This window comes from Amphiura filiformis, chromosome 1 (genome assembly GCF_039555335.1).
Source record: "Amphiura filiformis chromosome 1, Afil_fr2py, whole genome shotgun sequence".
NCBI lineage: Eukaryota > Metazoa > Echinodermata > Ophiuroidea > Amphilepidida > Amphiuridae > Amphiura > Amphiura filiformis.
Genome location: NC_092628.1, coordinates 36,854,800 through 36,876,079, shown reverse-complemented (window position 1 = coordinate 36,876,079; position 21,280 = coordinate 36,854,800).

The window sequence follows — 21,280 nt, the reverse complement described above, 5'->3', positions numbered from 1 at the left end:
GCAACGTCAACTGGAGAAGTTACCACAGATGAATTTACCACAACTGCTTCCGGCACCACGATCACACCTGACAAAACTACATTTGCCGATTCAACCACTATGCAGTACAGGACACTTGCAACAGATGGACCATCAACTCAAGCAGTCACAACGGAAGAAGGAACAGCAGTGTTCACATCCTCCGCTGTTCCAACATCTGCTCAGGGTACGAGTGATGTAGTGACAACACTAACTTCCAGTACACTATCAAGTGGATCTACATCCCAGATTAGCACCACTGGCGAACAAAGTACTCAGGAAACCACGAGCACACCGGTTGTAACAGATGAGTTTTCCACAGATCTTCAATCTACTGTTGACGTTACCACAGCGATAGTCTCTGACATTGCAACGTCGGGTGAACCGTCAACAATTGCAACAACGACTCAAGAGACTACAAGTCGTTATGCAACGTCAACTGGAGAAGTTACCACAGAGGAATTTACCACAACTGCTTCCGGCACCACGATCACACCTGACAAAACTACATTTGCCGATTCAACCACTATGCAGTACAGCACACTTGCAACAGATGGACCATCAACTCAAGCAGTCACAACGGAAGAAGGAACAACAGTGTTCACATCCTCCGTTGTTCCAACATCTGCTCAGGGTACGAGTGATGTTGTAACAACTCTACCTTCCAGCACACAATCAAGTGGATCGACATCCCAGACCAGCACCACTGGCGACAAAAGTACTCAGGAGGCCACGAGCACAGCGGTTGTAACTGATGAGTTTACCACAGATCTTCAATCTACTGTTCGAACAACGACTCAAGAGACCACAAGTCGTTATGCAACGTCAACTGGAGAAGTTACAACAGAGGAATTTATCACAACTGCTTCCGGCACCACGATCACACCTGACAAAACTACATTTGCCGATTCAACCACTATGCAGTACAGTACACTTGCAACAGATGAACCATCAACTCAAGCAATCACAACGGAAGAAGGAACAGCAGTGTTCACATCCTCCGCTGTTCCAACATCTGCTCAGGGTACGAGTGATGTAGTGACAACACTAACTTCCAGTACACTATCAAGTGGATCTACATCCCAGACTAGCACCACTGGCGAACAAAGTACTCAGGAAACCACGAGCACACCGGTTGTAACAGATGAGTTTACCACAGATCTTCAATCTACTGTTGATGTTACCACAGCGATAGTCTCTGACATTGCAACGTCGGGTGAACCGTCAACAATTGCAACAACGACTCAAGAGACTACAAGTCGTTATGCAACGTCAACTGGAGAAGTTACCACAGATGAATTTACCACAACTGCTTCCGGCACCACGATCACACCTGACAAAACTACATTTGCCGATTCAACCACTATGCAGTACAGGACACTTGCAACAGATGGACCATCAACTCAAGCAGTCACAACGGAAGAAGGAACAGCAGTGTTCACATCCTCCGCTGTTCCAACATCTGCTCAGGGTACGAGTGATGTAGTGACAACACTAACTTCCAGTACACTATCAAGTGGATCTACATCCCAGACTAGCACCACTGGCGAACAAAGTACTCAGGAAACCACGAGCACACCGGTTGTAACAGATGAGTTTACCACAGATCTTCAATCTACTGTTGATGTTACCACAGCGATAGTCTCTGACATTGCAACGTCGGCTGAACCGTCAACAATTGCAACAGCGACTCAAGAGACTACAAGTCGTTATGCAACGTCAACTGGAGAAGTTACCACAGAGGAATTTACCACAACTGCTTCCGGCACCACGATCACACCTGACAAAACTACATTTGCCGATTCAACCACTATGCAGTACAGCACACTTGCAACAGATGGACCATCAACTCAAGCAGTCACAACGGAAGAAGGAACAACAGTGTTCACATCCTCCGTTGTTCCAACATCTGCTCAGGGTACGAGTGATGTTGTAACAACTCTACCTTCCAGCACACAATCAAGTGGATCGACATCCCAGACCAGCACCACTGGCGACAAAAGTACTCAGGAGGCCACGAGCACAGCGGTTGTAACTGATGAGTTTACCACAGATCTTCAATCTACTGTTCGAACAACGACTCAAGAGACCACAAGTCGTTATGCAACGTCAACTGGAGAAGTTACAACAGAGGAATTTATCACAACTGCTTCCGGCACCACGATCACACCTGACAAAACTACATTTGCCGATTCAACCACTATGCAGTACAGTACACTTGCAACAGATGAACCATCAACTCAAGCAATCACAACGGAAGAAGGAACAGCAGTGTTCACATCCTCCGCTGTTCCAACATCTGCTCAGGGTACGAGTGATGTAGTGACAACACTAACTTCCAGTACACTATCAAGTGGATCTACATCCCAGACTAGCACCACTGGCGAACAAAGTACTCAGGAAACCACGAGCACACCGGTTGTAACAGATGAGTTTACCACAGATCTTCAATCTACTGTTGATGTTACCACAGCGATAGTCTCTGACATTGCAACGTCGGGTGAACCGTCAACAATTGCAACAACGACTCAAGAGACTACAAGTCGTTATGCAACGTCAACTGGAGAAGTTACCACAGATGAATTTACCACAACTGCTTCCGGCACCACGATCACACCTGACAAAACTACATTTGCCGATTCAACCACTATGCAGTACAGGACACTTGCAACAGATGGACCATCAACTCAAGCAGTCACAACGGAAGAAGGAACAACAGTGTTCACATCCTCCGCTGTTCCAACATCTGCACAGGGTACGAGTGATGTAGTGACAACACTAACTTCCAGTACACTATCAAGTGGATCTACATCCCAGATTAGCACCACTGGCGAACAAAGTACTCAGGAAACCACGAGCACACCGGTTGTAACAGATGAGTTTTCCACAGATCTTCAATCTACTGTTGACGTTACCACAGCGATAGTCTCTGACATTGCAACGTCGGCTGAACTGTCAACAATTGCAACAACGACTCAAGAGACTACAAGTCGTTATGCAACGTCAACTGGAGAAGTTACCACAGAGGAATTTACCACAACTGCTTCCGGCACCACGATCACACCTGACAAAACTACATTTGCCGATTCAACCACTATGCAGTACAGCACACTTGCAACAGATGGACCATCAACTCAAGCAGTCACAACGGAAGAAGGAACAACAGTGTTCACATCCTCCGTTGTTCCAACATCTGCTCAGGGTACGAGTGATGTTGTAACAACTCTACCTTCCAGCACACAATCAAGTGGATCGACATCCCAGACCAGCACCACTGGCGAAAAAGTACTCAGGAGGCCACGAGCACAGCGGTTGTAACTGATGAGTTTACCACAGATCTTCAATCTACTGTTCGAACAACGACTCAAGAGACCACAAGTCGTTATGCAACGTCAACTGGAGAAGTTACAACAGAGGAATTTATCACAACTGCTTCCGGCACCACGATCACACCTGACAAAACTACATTTGCCGATTCAACCACTATGCAGTACAGTACACTTGCAACAGATGAACCATCAACTCAAGCAATCACAACGGAAGAAGGAACAGCAGTGTTCACATCCTCCGCTGTTCCAACATCTGCTCAGGGTACGAGTGATGTAGTGACAACACTAACTTCCAGTACACTATCAAGTGGATCTACATCCCAGACTAGCACCACTGGCGAACAAAGTACTCAGGAAACCACGAGCACACCGGTTGTAACAGATGAGTTTACCACAGATCTTCAATCTACTGTTGATGTTACCACAGCGATAGTCTCTGACATTGCAACGTCGGGTGAACCGTCAACAATTGCAACAACGACTCAAGAGACTACAAGTCGTTATGCAACGTCAACTGGAGAAGTTACCACAGATGAATTTACCACAACTGCTTCCGGCACCACGATCACACCTGACAAAACTACATTTGCCGATTCAACCACTATGCAGTACAGGACACTTGCAACAGATGGACCATCAACTCAAGCAGTCACAACGGAAGAAGGAACAGCAGTGTTCACATCCTCCGCTGTTCCAACATCTGCTCAGGGTACGAGTGATGTAGTGACAACACTAACTTCCAGTACACTATCAAGTGGATCTACATCCCAGATTAGCACCACTGGCGAACAAAGTACTCAGGAAACCACGAGCACACCGGTTGTAACAGATGAGTTTTCCACAGATCTTCAATCTACTGTTGACGTTACCACAGCGATAGTCTCTGACATTGCAACGTCGGGTGAACCGTCAACAATTGCAACAACGACTCAAGAGACTACAAGTCGTTATGCAACGTCAACTGGAGAAGTTACCACAGAGGAATTTACCACAACTGCTTCCGGCACCACGATCACACCTGACAAAACTACATTTGCCGATTCAACCACTATGCAGTACAGCACACTTGCAACAGATGGACCATCAACTCAAGCAGTCACAACGGAAGAAGGAACAACAGTGTTCACATCCTCCGTTGTTCCAACATCTGCTCAGGGTACGAGTGATGTTGTAACAACTCTACCTTCCAGCACACAATCAAGTGGATCGACATCCCAGACCAGCACCACTGGCGACAAAAGTACTCAGGAGGCCACGAGCACAGCGGTTGTAACTGATGAGTTTACCACAGATCTTCAATCTACTGTTCGAACAACGACTCAAGAGACCACAAGTCGTTATGCAACGTCAACTGGAGAAGTTACAACAGAGGAATTTATCACAACTGCTTCCGGCACCACGATCACACCTGACAAAACTACATTTGCCGATTCAACCACTATGCAGTACAGTACACTTGCAACAGATGAACCATCAACTCAAGCAATCACAACGGAAGAAGGAACAGCAGTGTTCACATCCTCCGCTGTTCCAACATCTGCTCAGGGTACGAGTGATGTAGTGACAACACTAACTTCCAGTACACTATCAAGTGGATCTACATCCCAGACTAGCACCACTGGCGAACAAAGTACTCAGGAAACCACGAGCACACCGGTTGTAACAGATGAGTTTACCACAGATCTTCAATCTACTGTTGATGTTACCACAGCGATAGTCTCTGACATTGCAACGTCGGGTGAACCGTCAACAATTGCAACAACGACTCAAGAGACTACAAGTCGTTATGCAACGTCAACTGGAGAAGTTACCACAGATGAATTTACCACAACTGCTTCCGGCACCACGATCACACCTGACAAAACTACATTTGCCGATTCAACCACTATGCAGTACAGGACACTTGCAACAGATGGACCATCAACTCAAGCAGTCACAACGGAAGAAGGAACAACAGTGTTCACATCCTCCGCTGTTCCAACATCTGCACAGGGTACGAGTGATGTAGTGACAACACTAACTTCCAGTACACTATCAAGTGGATCTACATCCCAGATTAGCACCACTGGCGAACAAAGTACTCAGGAAACCACGAGCACACCGGTTGTAACAGATGAGTTTTCCACAGATCTTCAATCTACTGTTGACGTTACCACAGCGATAGTCTCTGACATTGCAACGTCGGCTGAACCGTCAACAATTGCAACAACGACTCAAGAGACTACAAGTCGTTATGCAACGTCAACTGGAGAAGTTACCACAGAGGAATTTACCACAACTGCTTCCGGCACCACGATCACACCTGACAAAACTACATTTGCCGATTCAACCACTATGCAGTACAGCACACTTGCAACAGATGGACCATCAACTCAAGCAGTCACAACGGAAGAAGGAACAACAGTGTTCACATCCTCCGTTGTTCCAACATCTGCTCAGGGTACGAGTGATGTTGTAACAACTCTACCTTCCAGCACACAATCAAGTGGATCGACATCCCAGACCAGCACCACTGGCGACAAAAGTACTCAGGAGGCCACGAGCACAGCGGTTGTAACTGATGAGTTTACCACAGATCTTCAATCTACTGTTCGAACAACGACTCAAGAGACCACAAGTCGTTATGCAACGTCAACTGGAGAAGTTACAACAGAGGAATTTATCACAACTGCTTCCGGCACCACGATCACACCTGACAAAACTACATTTGCCGATTCAACCACTATGCAGTACAGTACACTTGCAACAGATGAACCATCAACTCAAGCAATCACAACGGAAGAAGGAACAGCAGTGTTCACATCCTCCGCTGTTCCAACATCTGCTCAGGGTACGAGTGATGTAGTGACAACACTAACTTCCAGTACACTATCAAGTGGATCTACATCCCAGACTAGCACCACTGGCGAACAAAGTACTCAGGAAACCACGAGCACACCGGTTGTAACAGATGAGTTTACCACAGATCTTCAATCTACTGTTGATGTTACCACAGCGATAGTCTCTGACATTGCAACGTCGGGTGAACCGTCAACAATTGCAACAACGACTCAAGAGACTACAAGTCGTTATGCAACGTCAACTGGAGAAGTTACCACAGATGAATTTACCACAACTGCTTCCGGCACCACGATCACACCTGACAAAACTACATTTGCCGATTCAACCACTATGCAGTACAGGACACTTGCAACAGATGGACCATCAACTCAAGCAGTCACAACGGAAGAAGGAACAGCAGTGTTCACATCCTCCGCTGTTCCAACATCTGCTCAGGGTACGAGTGATGTAGTGACAACACTAACTTCCAGTACACTATCAAGTGGATCTACATCCCAGATTAGCACCACTGGCGAACAAAGTACTCAGGAAACCACGAGCACACCGGTTGTAACAGATGAGTTTTCCACAGATCTTCAATCTACTGTTGACGTTACCACAGCGATAGTCTCTGACATTGCAACGTCGGGTGAACCGTCAACAATTGCAACAACGACTCAAGAGACTACAAGTCGTTATGCAACGTCAACTGGAGAAGTTACCACAGAGGAATTTACCACAACTGCTTCCGGCACCACGATCACACCTGACAAAACTACATTTGCCGATTCAACCACTATGCAGTACAGCACACTTGCAACAGATGGACCATCAACTCAAGCAGTCACAACGGAAGAAGGAACAACAGTGTTCACATCCTCCGTTGTTCCAACATCTGCTCAGGGTACGAGTGATGTTGTAACAACTCTACCTTCCAGCACACAATCAAGTGGATCGACATCCCAGACCAGCACCACTGGCGACAAAAGTACTCAGGAGGCCACGAGCACAGCGGTTGTAACTGATGAGTTTACCACAGATCTTCAATCTACTGTTCGAACAACGACTCAAGAGACCACAAGTCGTTATGCAACGTCAACTGGAGAAGTTACAACAGAGGAATTTATCACAACTGCTTCCGGCACCACGATCACACCTGACAAAACTACATTTGCCGATTCAACCACTATGCAGTACAGTACACTTGCAACAGATGAACCATCAACTCAAGCAATCACAACGGAAGAAGGAACAGCAGTGTTCACATCCTCCGCTGTTCCAACATCTGCTCAGGGTACGAGTGATGTAGTGACAACACTAACTTCCAGTACACTATCAAGTGGATCTACATCCCAGACTAGCACCACTGGCGAACAAAGTACTCAGGAAACCACGAGCACACCGGTTGTAACAGATGAGTTTACCACAGATCTTCAATCTACTGTTGATGTTACCACAGCGATAGTCTCTGACATTGCAACGTCGGGTGAACCGTCAACAATTGCAACAACGACTCAAGAGACTACAAGTCGTTATGCAACGTCAACTGGAGAAGTTACCACAGATGAATTTACCACAACTGCTTCCGGCACCACGATCACACCTGACAAAACTACATTTGCCGATTCAACCACTATGCAGTACAGGACACTTGCAACAGATGGACCATCTACTCAAGCAGTCACAACGGAAGAAGGAACAGCAGTGTTCACATCCTCCGCTGTTCCAACATCTGCTCAGGGTACGAGTGATGTAGTGACAACACTAACTTCCAGTACACTATCAAGTGGATCTACATCCCAGACTAGCACCACTGGCGAACAAAGTACTCAGGAAACCACGAGCACACCGGTTGTAACAGATGAGTTTACCACAGATCTTCAATCTACTGTTGATGTTACCACAGCGATAGTCTCTGACATTGCAACGTCCGGTGAACCGTCAACAATTGCAACAACGACTCAAGAGACTACAAGTCGTTATGCAACGTCAACTGGAGAAGCTACCACAGAGGAATTTACCACAACTGCTTCCGGCACCACGATCACACCTGACAAAACTACATTTGCCGATTCAACCACTATGCAGTACAGCACACTTGCAACAGATGGACCATCAACTCAAGCAGTCACAACGGAAGAAGGAACAACAGTGTTCACATCCTCCGCTGTTCCAACATCTGCTCAGGGTACGAGTGATGTTGTAATAACGCTACCTTCCAGCACACTATCAAGTGGATCGACATCCCAGACCAGCACCACTGGCGAAGAAAGTACTCAGGAGGACACGAGCACACCGGTTGTAACTGATGAGTTTACCACAGATCTTCACTCTACTGTTCGAACAACGACTCAAGAGACCACAAGTCGTTATGCAACGTCAACTGGAGAAGTTACAACAGAGGAATTTATCACAACTGCTTCGGCCACCACGATCACACCTTACAAAACTACATTTGCCGATTCAACCACTATGCAGTACAGTACACTTGCAACAGATGGACCATCAACTCAAGCAGTCACAACGGAAGAAGGAACAACAGTGTTCACATCCTCCGCTGCTCCAACTTCTGCTCAGGGTACGAGTGATGTAGTGACAACACTACCTTCCAGCACACTGTCTAGTGGATCTACATCCCAGACTAGCACCACTGGTGAACAAAGTACTCAGGAAACCACGAGCACACCGGTTATAACAGATGAGTTTACCACAGATCTTCAATCTACTGTTGATGTTACCACAGCGATAGTCTCTGACATTGCAACGTCAGGTGAACCGTCAATAATTGCAACAACGACTCAAGAGACCACAAGTCGGTATGCAACGTCAACTGGAGAAGTTACAACAGATGAATTCACCACAACCACTTCCGGTTCCACTATCACACCTGACAAAACTACATTTGCAGATGCAACCACTACGCAGTACAGTACACTTGCAACAGATGGACCATCAACTCAAGCAGTCACAACGGAAGAAGGAACAACAGTATCCACATCCTCCGCTGTTCCAACATTTGCTCAGGGTACGAGTGATGTAGTAACAACTCTACCTTCCAGCACACTATCAAGTGGATCTACATCCCAGACTAGCACCACTGGCGAACAAAGTACTCAAGAAGCCACGAGCACACCGGTTGTAACTGATGAGTTTACCACAGATCTTCAATCAACAGTTAATGTTACCACAACGATAGTCTCTGACATTGCAACGTCGGGTGAACCGTCAACAATTGCAACAACGACTCAAGAGACCACAAGTCGTTATGCAACGTCAACTGGAGAAGTTACCACAGAGGAATTTACCACAACTGCTTCCGGCACCACGATCACACCTGACAAAACTACATTTGTAGATTCAACCACTATGCAGTACAGCACACTTGCAACAGATGGACAATCAACTCAAGCAGTCACAACGGAAGAAGGAACAACAGTGTTCACATCCTCCGCTGTTCCAACATCTGCTCAGGATACGAGTGATGTAGTAACAACTCTACCTTACAGCACACTATCAAGTGGATCGACATCCAAGACTAGCACCACTGGCGAACAAAGTACTCAGGAAGCCACGACCACACCGGTTGTAACTTATGAGCCTACCACAGATCTTCAATCTACTGTTGACGTTACCACAGCGATAGTCTCTGACATTGCAACGTCAGGTGAACCGTCAATAATTGCAACAACGACTCAAGAGACCACAAGTCGGTATGCAACGTCAACTGGAGAAGTTACAACAGATGAATTCACCACAACCACTTCCGGTTCCACTATCACACCTGACAAAACTACATTTGCAGATGCAACCACTACGCAGTACAGTACACTTGCAACAGATGGACCATCAACTCAAGCAGTCACAACGGAAGAAGGAACAACAGTATCCACATCCTCCGCTGTTCCAACATTTGCTCAGGGTACGAGTGATGTAGTAACAACTCTACCTTCCAGCACACTATCAAGTGGATCTACATCCCAGACTAGCACCACTGGCGAACAAAGTACTCAAGAAGCCACGAGCACACCGGTTGTAACTGATGAGTTTACCACAGATCTTCAATCAACAGTTAATGTTACCACAACGATAGTCTCTGACATTGCAACGTCGGGTGAACCGTCAACAATTGCAACAACGACTCAAGAGACCACAAGTCGTTATGCAACGTCAACTGGAGAAGTTACCACAGAGGAATTTACCACAACTGCTTCCGGCACCACGATCACACCTGACAAAACTACATTTGTAGATTCAACCACTATGCAGTACAGCACACTTGCAACAGATGGACAATCAACTCAAGCAGTCACAACGGAAGAAGGAACAACAGTGTTCACATCCTCCGCTGTTCCAACATCTGCTCAGGGTACGAGTGATGTAGTAACAACTCTACCTTACAGCACACTATCAAGTGGATCGACATCCAAGACTAGCACCACTGGCGAACAAAGTACTCAGGAAGCCACGACCACACCGGTTGTAACTTATGAGCCAACCACAGATCTTCAATCTACTGTTGACGTTACCACAGCGATAGTCTCTGACATTACAACGTCGGGTGAACCGTCAACAATTACGACAACGACTCAAGAGACCACAAGTCGGTATGCAACATCAACTGAAGAGGTTACAACAGAGGAATTCACCACAACTACTTCCGGCACCACTATCACACCTGACAAAACTACATTTGCCGATTCAACCACTATGCAGTACAGTACACTTACAACAGATGGACCATCAACTCAAGCAGTCACAACGGAAGAAGGAACAACAGTAGTCACGTCCTCCGCTGTTCCAACTTCTGTTCAGGGTACGAGTGATGTAGTAACAACTCTACCTTCCAGCACACAATCAAGTAGATCAACATCCCAGACAAACACCACTGGTGAACAAAGTACTCAGGAAGCCACGAGCACACCGGTTGTGACTGATGTAGTTACCACAGATCTTCAATCTACTGTTAAAGTTGCCACAGCGACAGTCTCTGACATTGCAACGTCGGGTGAGCCGTCAACAATTGCGACAACGACTCAAGAGACCACAAGTCGTTATGCAACGTCAACTGGAGAGGTTACAACAGATGAATTCACCACAACTACTTCCGGTTCCACTATCACACCTGACAAAACTACATTTGCAGATGCAACCACTACGCAGTACAGTACACTTGCAACAGATGGACCACCAACTCAAGTTGTCACAACGGAAGAGGTAACAACAGTGTTCACATCTTCCGCTGTTCCAACATCTGCTCAGGGTACGAGTGATGTAGTGACAACACTAGCTTCCAGCACACTATCAAGTGGATTTACATCCCAGACTAGCACCACTGGCGAACAAAGTACTCAGGAAGCCACGAGCATACCGGTTGTAACTGATGAGCTTACCACAGATCTTCAATCTACTGTTAAAGTTACCACAGCGACAGTCTCTGACATTGCAACGTCAACAATTGCAACAACGACTCAAGAGACCACAAGTCGTTATGCAACATCAACTGGAGAGGTTACAACAGATGAATTGACTAGCACCACTGGCGAACAAAGTACTCAAGAAGCCACGAGCACACCGGTTGTAACTGATGAGTTTACCACAGGTCTTCAATCAACTGTTAATGTTACCACAGCGATAGTCTCTGACATTGCAACGTCAACAATTGCAACAACGACTCAAGAGACCAGAAGTCGGTATGCAACATCAACTGGAGAGGTTACAACAGATGAATTCGCCACAACTACTTCCGGCACCACACAAGACGGCAGCGCTACAGCAAGATCCACATATCTGACAAGCGGTGATTCCTTCACGTCTGAGTTAGCCACAACACAAGGGAGTACAAGTCACGCGACAACTCCTTCTGCCACCTCTGCTCAATCAACAACCTTGCGAGTGACCACAGAGGGTGGGCAAAGTACCTCGAACATGCAAACTGTTTCCTCCGTGCCTAACGTGACTATTCCAACAAAGACTGAACATATGTTTACTGATTTCACACCTTTGCCGGTGGAGACATCAGAAACTATATCTTTAACCACTATGCTTTTAACTACTATGACTCCATTGCCATGTGATTCGTCGCCATGTTTGAATGGTGGATCCTGTATCAACGTAGATCCATCTAGGTTTGAATGCTACTGTCCCAGGTTTTATGAAGGAATGTATTGCGAAACATGTAAGTGTATAATTAAAGGAAGGTGACCTGATATATTTGGGAAATCAAATTCTTTAAAACTTACGTATAACATAAAATGTTGTCCCTTTCAAACATTCATGCAAAAAACACGTAAATGTTCTTTGGCAATGTGACTAATTCCTTATGGAATTAATGACATTTATATAGCATGATACTGATATATCTACAGTGCAGTTTTTTATTTAAATTGCTTAACCTGGAAAAATATGGCCCTAGAGCAGGGATGGGGTATGAACGTTTGGACAGTATTTATTGTGGGATATTAGATCACATCAGACATATCGAATTGCATTCTGAATACGAAGAATGTCCTTCTGATATCAAATAATTTTGATTTTTTTGAAATTCGCAATGTAATACACATTTTATGGCAAATCATTAAAAACTGATATTTTTGATATTTAACAGTACTCGAAGTAAACTTTATAAATCTGATGATTTATACTTAAAGTGTATGTAGGTGGGATGAAAAGCCGACGATCAATTGAAAATGTTGACCTTTCGTATTGAAGATATGGATTTTTTTTTCCCAAAACACCAAAAAAAATAGGTCTTTTGGGGAAAAAAATCTATATCTTCAATATGAAAAGTCAAAATGTTCAATTGATCGTCGGCTTTTCATCCCAGCTACATACACTTTAAGAATATATCATTAGATTTATAAAATTTACTTCGAGGACTGTTATACATCAAAATGTGAAAAATATCAAATTTTAATAATTTGTCATAAAATTTGTATTATATCGTGAATTTCAAAAATGAAAATTATTTGATATCAGAAAGACATTCTTCGTATTCAGAATGCAATTAGATATGTCTGATGTCCCACAAAAAATACTGTCGAAACGGTAGGCCTATGCTACTGAATCGTGGCGATTATGTCGATGAACGTGAAAATGTTGCTTGCGTGTTTTGATATGTTTGTTTATTTTAATTCACACATAATCATGTTTTAATGTCATGACATTTTAGATTACCGAGCTGCTAGACTTGAGATGCGCATATCCAATGTGGATTTTGACGACGATTTTAAAAACCGTTCATCACCTGCATTTACTGATTTGGAGGAGAGTGTATTTGCTGCAATACAAGCCTTTTACATGGAAGATAATACTTTGTGGCCCAACTATCTACTTGCTATTGTAAAAAGTTTCCGGTAAGCATCTATGGTTACATATTTTGCTAGAATTATTGTTTCAAATTGTTTGTCTGTAGGGTTGTTTGATTTGTTTTCTTTCGTTTCTTTTCGTTTTATCATGTTTATCTGAATGTGGTTAACTACAATCCCGGTTTAATTGTAAGAACACTTTAAAATGAGTACTTCAATTATGCCCCATTCCCTGGTGGGGAAGGGGAGGGTTGTAGTAGCAGGAAACGATTCAGACATTACATCAAAGAAAGCTTAATTTCAGTGTGTTATTCTGTTAAGTATAACCAAAATACGGGTTAAAACAATCCTATTTTTACACAAGTGTTCAAACAACTTATGACCGGGATTGTAGGGCCTATATGGCTGTGGATCAGAATCGGAATGACATGCAAATGAACAAGGGCGACACTGAGTCACTATAGAAGTGAAGTTCAGAGCACATTTCCCGGGCACATTTCGCTGCAAAGAGACCCGCAAACAAGAACAATAACAGGCAATACGGACCCATAATTATGAGATTTAGGCCTATAAATAAATGAACATGATGTAAAGAACCAAGAAAGAAACAGCGATGATAACATTGACCGTTCCCAGCTTTATACAATGCCGTACTTTGAGGTCAGACCCGGAACTAGTCTCGGTCCCAGCCGATTTGTGCTCCTTCGTCACTAAACAAACCGAGACACCTCGGAACATGAAGAAGGCGTAAAATAAAAGTTTACACCACAATCACACCCCGGGAATCATATTAGCCGAAACACTGTGCCTTCTTCACTCCAACTCCCACTTACGGTCCAGAGCCCGGAGGAACAGGAGCAAGCTATCTGGAAAGTCGGATGATAGGGGCCAGGGGGTAGGGGTGTTGTGTAAACCCGGTTGTACATGCATGTGATGTATACACCCGGTGTAGGCCTATACATAAATTTAGTTTTCACAAATATTACTGATAGGCCAATGTTAAATAGCAAAGAGATTTGCGTCATGAAAGAACAATAATCTTACCTGTGCATGATGTGGTCCTGTGAGCTCTAACCTACAATTGCGTGGTAGCCTATATCAAAATGGCGTAGACCGGGAGTTCATCTTCAATGACACTTAACAAATCGGGGTTTCGATGAACTGGCCAATATGACACTGAGGTCGTGGTTGGCTTCAGGCGTGTCACAAATTACCCGTCTATCCACGTCCTCTGTGGCGTTTCGGTTTGTAAATCACAGACCCAAGGAGGTCTATGCACAGATAGTGAATGGCCATGCTCTAATCATAATCTATTGGTCAACTGATCCGAAAGTGGCTTAAAATACGTGTACAAATCCTTGAAAAAATATCCTGTATTAATTGTTGTGACACTTTGATCGAAACCAATTAGGCAACTTGGTGTCTACTGCACTGCTTTATTGGTCCATGCTACGTTACTTCATTAAGAGATCAGTAAAAAATATGTTGACATGCATGGTCACTATCAGAAATCCATGACCTCTGTTTAAGTCGCGCGCTCTGACCAACATGTACAAAAAAAGGCAAGAACGTGTGAAATATTGCTTACAGCATCCCCTTTTTTGCTCCTCCCAATTATACTCTCCACCAGAGCACATAATTATTGCACAGCCATAACTAATTCCACCACCCCCTTTGCACATGCCAATATATTCCTTTTTTGGGATAACTGCGCACTTTCGGCGTAATCCGAAGTCGCCTTCGTTCAGTGGGTGAATGTATCTTAGCACTTTCGCTATAACTCTCATTTGGCTGATTCCAAGTATTCAACCTGTTGGTGCGCTCATAGACTGCGCTCCAGTGGTAGAGGCGTGCAGCATTTTATTTTGTAACATGCGTATTTGAGCCTAACCTCCGGACTCTTGTAACACGGAGGAATTTTGTCGGAGAGAAACAACGGGGTAAAGCGTACGGGAATGTTATGCCTACAGGGAATGTACTCACGTAATTTATCCGAAAACTGCATGCCCCCAGCACTTCCGCACATTCCCTAGGATGGGTAGTGAATAGTGCATAATGGATTTACATTTTATGTTTATTTCACAATGTTTCAATGTTAACAGACGCGGTAGTACCATAGCTGATGTGGACCTTAAGTTTAGTAACGAGTCAACTACATCCGAGGAGCAGCTTGCCCTTGATAGCTTTGTTGATGAGGTTGTCTCAAATGACGGAAACATCGCCAACTTCACAGTGGTAGAAATTGCAACAGCAAGTGCTGATAGGAAATGTAAGTAGGTCCTATAGGGCTACAAAATAACATTTTTGCCTAAAAAACAAGATGTTTTACTTTGTTTTTCTTTTATTTATATTTGTATTACTGTTATCATTATTAGGCTATATTATTGGGTCAGGCTTTTACGAATAAAAATATACTTTTAAGAGCCAAAATAACTTTTTTGTCTTTGCTATTGCCAGATGTTGAACCATCATACCGCAATCCGTGTTTCTTGACAAGCTGTCCCTCCAATCAAACGTGTATCGTAGATGGAGATTACTGCATATCTACCTGCGACATGAATCCAGATTATTGTCCACAAGGATCACAGTGTTTAAATACGACAGAGCCACTATTTCATCCGTTTATTTCATGCACGTGAGTATACTATTTATTGTATTATTCTGAAAATGGTCACCCCCCCCCATATCCCATCCCTCTCTTTCTCTCTCTTCTCTTTTTCTCCCTCTCTTTCTCGGTATATCTCTCAAAGAACATCGGGAGCTGCAGTGCAGGGCCCATTTAACATCTCTTTTATCCGCCCTATTTCATTTTCGCAATATGCTCGGGGCTCCAGAACCCTCGAGGCCCCTGGACTTCGTCCATCCTGTCCACCCGCTTGCTACGCCCCTGCTCTCGCTCTTCCTCTCTGTCCCTGTCTGTTTCTCCTCCCCTCTATTCGCTCAATGCAGATGATTGCATTTTGGTCTCACTTTTGATTAGTCTCTTGGATTTTTAAATCCAAGAGACTATAGAGCTTTCGGCATTGAGAGCGCTAATAAATACGTGTTTTTTGCACTTTTTTTTTTGCTAGATGTCCAAATGGTCAGGAGTGGAATCAGAAGACTGAATCTTGTTTGTCTGTCACTACAAAGGCCCCTGGTACCACAATAACCTCTCCAGTTACTCGTGCTCCTGGTAGAACGCCAATAGGTGAGTATCATGATATAGATGAACCGTGAAGCGGCGTAGCTTAAGGATGTGGCGCCCTGGGGCAACAATAGATAATCCACCTTTCCCATTCCTGAAACAATTGCGCGCGAAGGCCTCAAAATTACACAAATACCAATAATTGGTTTGGGTTATAATTAAGTTGAATTTCCGTCTTAAAACGTTCTTTCAAAGGAATATTGAAATGCTCGCGAACCTCATGTCATATTCGCCGTAGAGAACCTTCGGCATATCGAATATTTTATAGCCTATTCGACATACAGGGTGAGTCAAAAAAAGTGCAATAGAGAAAAGAATCCATTTTTATTTAAGAACCGAGTTGAACCTTTTAGGTTTTAAAACATTTTATATATGGTATATCCATCAGTGACCTTGTGTGAAAAAATTAAGAAATTAGCATTTACCGTTTTGTTTTATGACACATTTTATAGCGCTACTCAATTTATGTTTGTCCAAGAGACATCTAACATTTGAATGTCAGCCCACACTGTTTAAGGTAGATTTGGAACAACTGCCATTTTATTAACCTCATTGGCATTGAAATAAAATGGAGCACCCAAAGTGTTATTGCCATTGGTCTTGTTTAAGGAGAAGAAACATTTGTTGTTATTTTCATTTTACCATTACTTTAAAGATGTTTATTCTCTATCAAAGACACACAAATTTGTAGGCGGGTTTTTCAAATGTCAAAATGAAATGCGCGCAAAATATCCAGTAAGTTGGACATATTGGGATTAAAAACATGGAGTTGGAGTCGAGTGAGGTATGAAGGACTTAAAGTAATGTTAGAAAGTTTGTTTGAACAGAAAAAAATAAATTAAAATAACGCAAAAATCAACCTTATTTAAGGTAAAGTCAGTTGCAGATCTGGTGCCTTTACCGTGCACTATGTGCTCTCATTCAAAATACATGGTACCTCGTGGACAAATAACGAAATTGGGTATCGCAGCAAATGGACTCATAAAAATTAAACGGCAGTCACGATTCACTTCATATTTTCACAGAAGGTGGCCATTGAGTGTGGCATTTATAGAATCTTTCAATGTTGGGAAAGTTCGACTTGGTTCTTACATAAATATCGATTCTTTGCTCTATTGCAGTTTTTTTTACTCACCCTGTAGCGAGTTGAACCTTATTTTGTATTCGACATAGCGAACCTTATTTTTTGACGAGCATTATTTTATATTGGACATAGCGAATCCTCTTAGAGTATATATAGGAACACCATTAGACCCAGGCTCCATCATCATTGAAATTGTAGTCGGTTGAACCCTCCAAGCTCGGAAGCGGTGGTTTGACGGGCTGTTATTTCTTCGGAAGGGGTGATCATGAATATGTTCTAGGTGACCAGGCATTGCCGTGACCAGAGTCAATTTGTTTATGTCCCCTTATCTCTTCCGTGCGTTTTGACGTTGTTACAAACCCAGTGGCAAGTTTGCCGAGGCGTTTTGCGCTTAGGCAAGAAATATGTGCCGCAGACATCGAGAAAGAGTAAAGCACCGAATGGAGCATTTGAGCGGAATCGCAGCGTAGAACCAAAAATTAAACCGGAGAACCATAAACGCAATGACGTAAGACCCTAGGTCTCATTCGTCCTTACGCTGCTGTCTTCAGTCTCAAAATTAATAGGCCTACTCATATTATACTGCTCCTGATTGTATTTCAGGTACTGATCCAGCTTAGTACTGGATAGTGACAGGAATTATACTTATAACTGCTTCTAATTATATTTCAGGTAATGATCCAGCTTGGTACTGGATAGTGACAGGAGTTATACTTATAACTGTTTCTGATTATATTTCAGGTAATGATCCAGCTTGGTACTGGTTAGTGACCGGAATTATACTTATAACTGCTTCTGATTATATTTCAGGTAATGATCCAGCTTGGTACTGGATAGTGGCAGGAATTATACTTATAACTGCTTCTGATTATATTTCAGGTAATGATCCAGCTTGGTACTGGATAGTGACAGGAATTATACTTATAACGGCTTCTGATTATATTTCAGGTAATGATCCAGCTTGGTACTGGATAGTGGCAGGAATTATACTTATAACTGCTTCTGATTATATTTCAGGTAATGATCCAGCTTGGTACTGGATAGTGGCAGGAATTATACTTATAACTGCTTCTGATTATATTTCAGGTAATGATCCAGCTTGGTACTGGATAGTGACAGGAATTATACTTATAACTGCTTCTGATTATATTTCAGGTAATGATCCAGCTTGGTACTGGATAGTGACAGGAATTATACTTATAACTGCTTCTGATTATATTTCAGGTAATGATCCAGCTTGGTACTGGATAGTGACAGGAATTATACTTATAACTGCTTCTGATTATATTTCAGGTAATGATCCAGCTTGGTACTGGATAGTGACAGGAATTATACTTATAACTGTTTCTGATTATATTTCAGGTAATGATCCAGCTTGGTACTGGATAGTGACAGGAATTATACCTATAACTGTTTCTGATTATATTTCAGGTAATGATCCAGCTTGGTACTGGATAGTGGCAGGAATTATACCTATAACTGTTTCTGATTATATTTCAGGTAATGATCCAGCTTGGTACTGGATTGTGACAGGAATTATACTTATATCTGCTTCTGATTATATTTCAGGTAATGATCCAGCTTGGTACTGGATAGTGGCAGGAATCATTGCAGCTATCATAGATGTCATCTTCTTGTTCTCTTGTTGCATTTACTGTTGGCTTAAACGAAGACGTGAACAAGAACATCAAAAGTAAGTTCTCTCACACTAACTGTGCTCTTTCGAGCTTCTATAGTAGCGTAGCTACGGGGAAAGGGATCGCCATTTGTGTCTCGTTCCTACATACAGTTATGTTTAGCTGTATTTTTCTAACTTTGGCATCTTTACAGAAGAGAACGAGTTCAACACCATGCAATATTGTAGTGTGAAGTAGGTGTGACACCGGGGCCCGGGGGTAACTTTTTTGCTTGTCAGTTTTAAGGACCAAGTTGACCCCACTGACCCCTCAACATAAACTTGTCTTGTCATTCCCTCCCAAAACCCGAAAAATTTCCAGCTACGCCAATGGGAGCTTCATCATTTTAAAGAGGGGGCGAAAAAGCTTTAAACTTATCAGGGGGCTAACAAAGTTTTCATTTTCAAAACAAACATTCAGTAGGCCCAGCTACATTGATATGGTACACTGGCCAATTCATGGCTGTATATAGGGGAGGGGCTGATCAGAGCATGGGCGGATGTGTGCAGGATTGTATGTTTGGGGCGTGACAGTGATCTTCAAAGAAGAACCCTCAACGGTTGGCACGGCAACATGATTGGCATTTTTACAAAAGACCACTTGTCGTATTTCTCATATCCTCGTTAATAGCAAAATGCAATTTAATATTTTTCATCATGTTTGTGTTGGTAATAAATAGTTCTTGAAATCAAGTTCGGTAGATTGGTACCGTAGTTGATGCCATGTTATGCTTAAGGGGGTCATATTACCCCAATTTACCCTGCTTTCTTTTGTATCTGATTTGCAGACGATTTGATCAACTGCGGACATATACAAGAGGTCCAAGTGTTGACACTAGAAGGCATGTCAACACGATCAGTTCAACTGAACTAGACTTACGTAGACGTAGGTCCGACAGCAGCAGCAGTAGTAACAACAGCAGTAGTAATAATGGGTCCTATAGTTTTGACAGATCGGGCCGCAGTCACATCAGCATCAGCAGCTCTTTCGAGTTTGGAAGACCAGCCAATAGTGACATCCAATCTTTTACCTTTGAAGGACCAAGTTTTCCTCCGGACAAGCCTATCATCCCTAGAGTCCGTGCCAATTCTACAAGATCTAGATCAAGTACAGAAGAGCACAGTTCTGAAGTCTACTCTCCCGATGTCAATCAATCTAATGTGACAGAAAGCTATACTAACCGTAGTTTTGTCTCCTCTTTGGAAAGGCTTCCTCAGAATCGTCAGTTTATTCCACGATTTACTGCGACTGCCAACAATGCCAGAAGTATAACTGGAGAAGATCGCATGTCCGAGGTGTCTTCTGTAGGCTTAAGTCCCTCAGATATTCAAAGAATTTTGAATGGAAATTTGACTTTGGGAGAAGCAGGTAATAACGTGGAGTATCGTTGGGATTTTGATGTGGATCATATTGATACCGTGAGGAGATTTAGAATTCAACGACCAAAGATATTACTGGATAGTTTTACTGCAGACACAAGTCGCTCTTCTCTATCGGTAAGATGCACTTAAACGTGGTACCAGTGATAATGATGATGATGATGAAGCTGATGATGATGGTGATGGTGATGATGATTATCACGATGAGGAGGATTAGGATGACAATGAGGATGATTATGATTATTATGATGATGTTGATGAGTATCATGACGGTGATGATGATGATGATAAACCAGGCGATTGGTGGTGGTGATGATGATAATGATGATGATGATGATGATGATGATGATGATGATGATGATGATGGTGATGGTGATGGTGGTGGTGATGGTGATGGTGATGGTGATGGTGATGGTGATGGTGATGGTGATGGTGATGGTGATGGTGATGGTGATGGTGATGGTGATGGTGATGATGATGGTG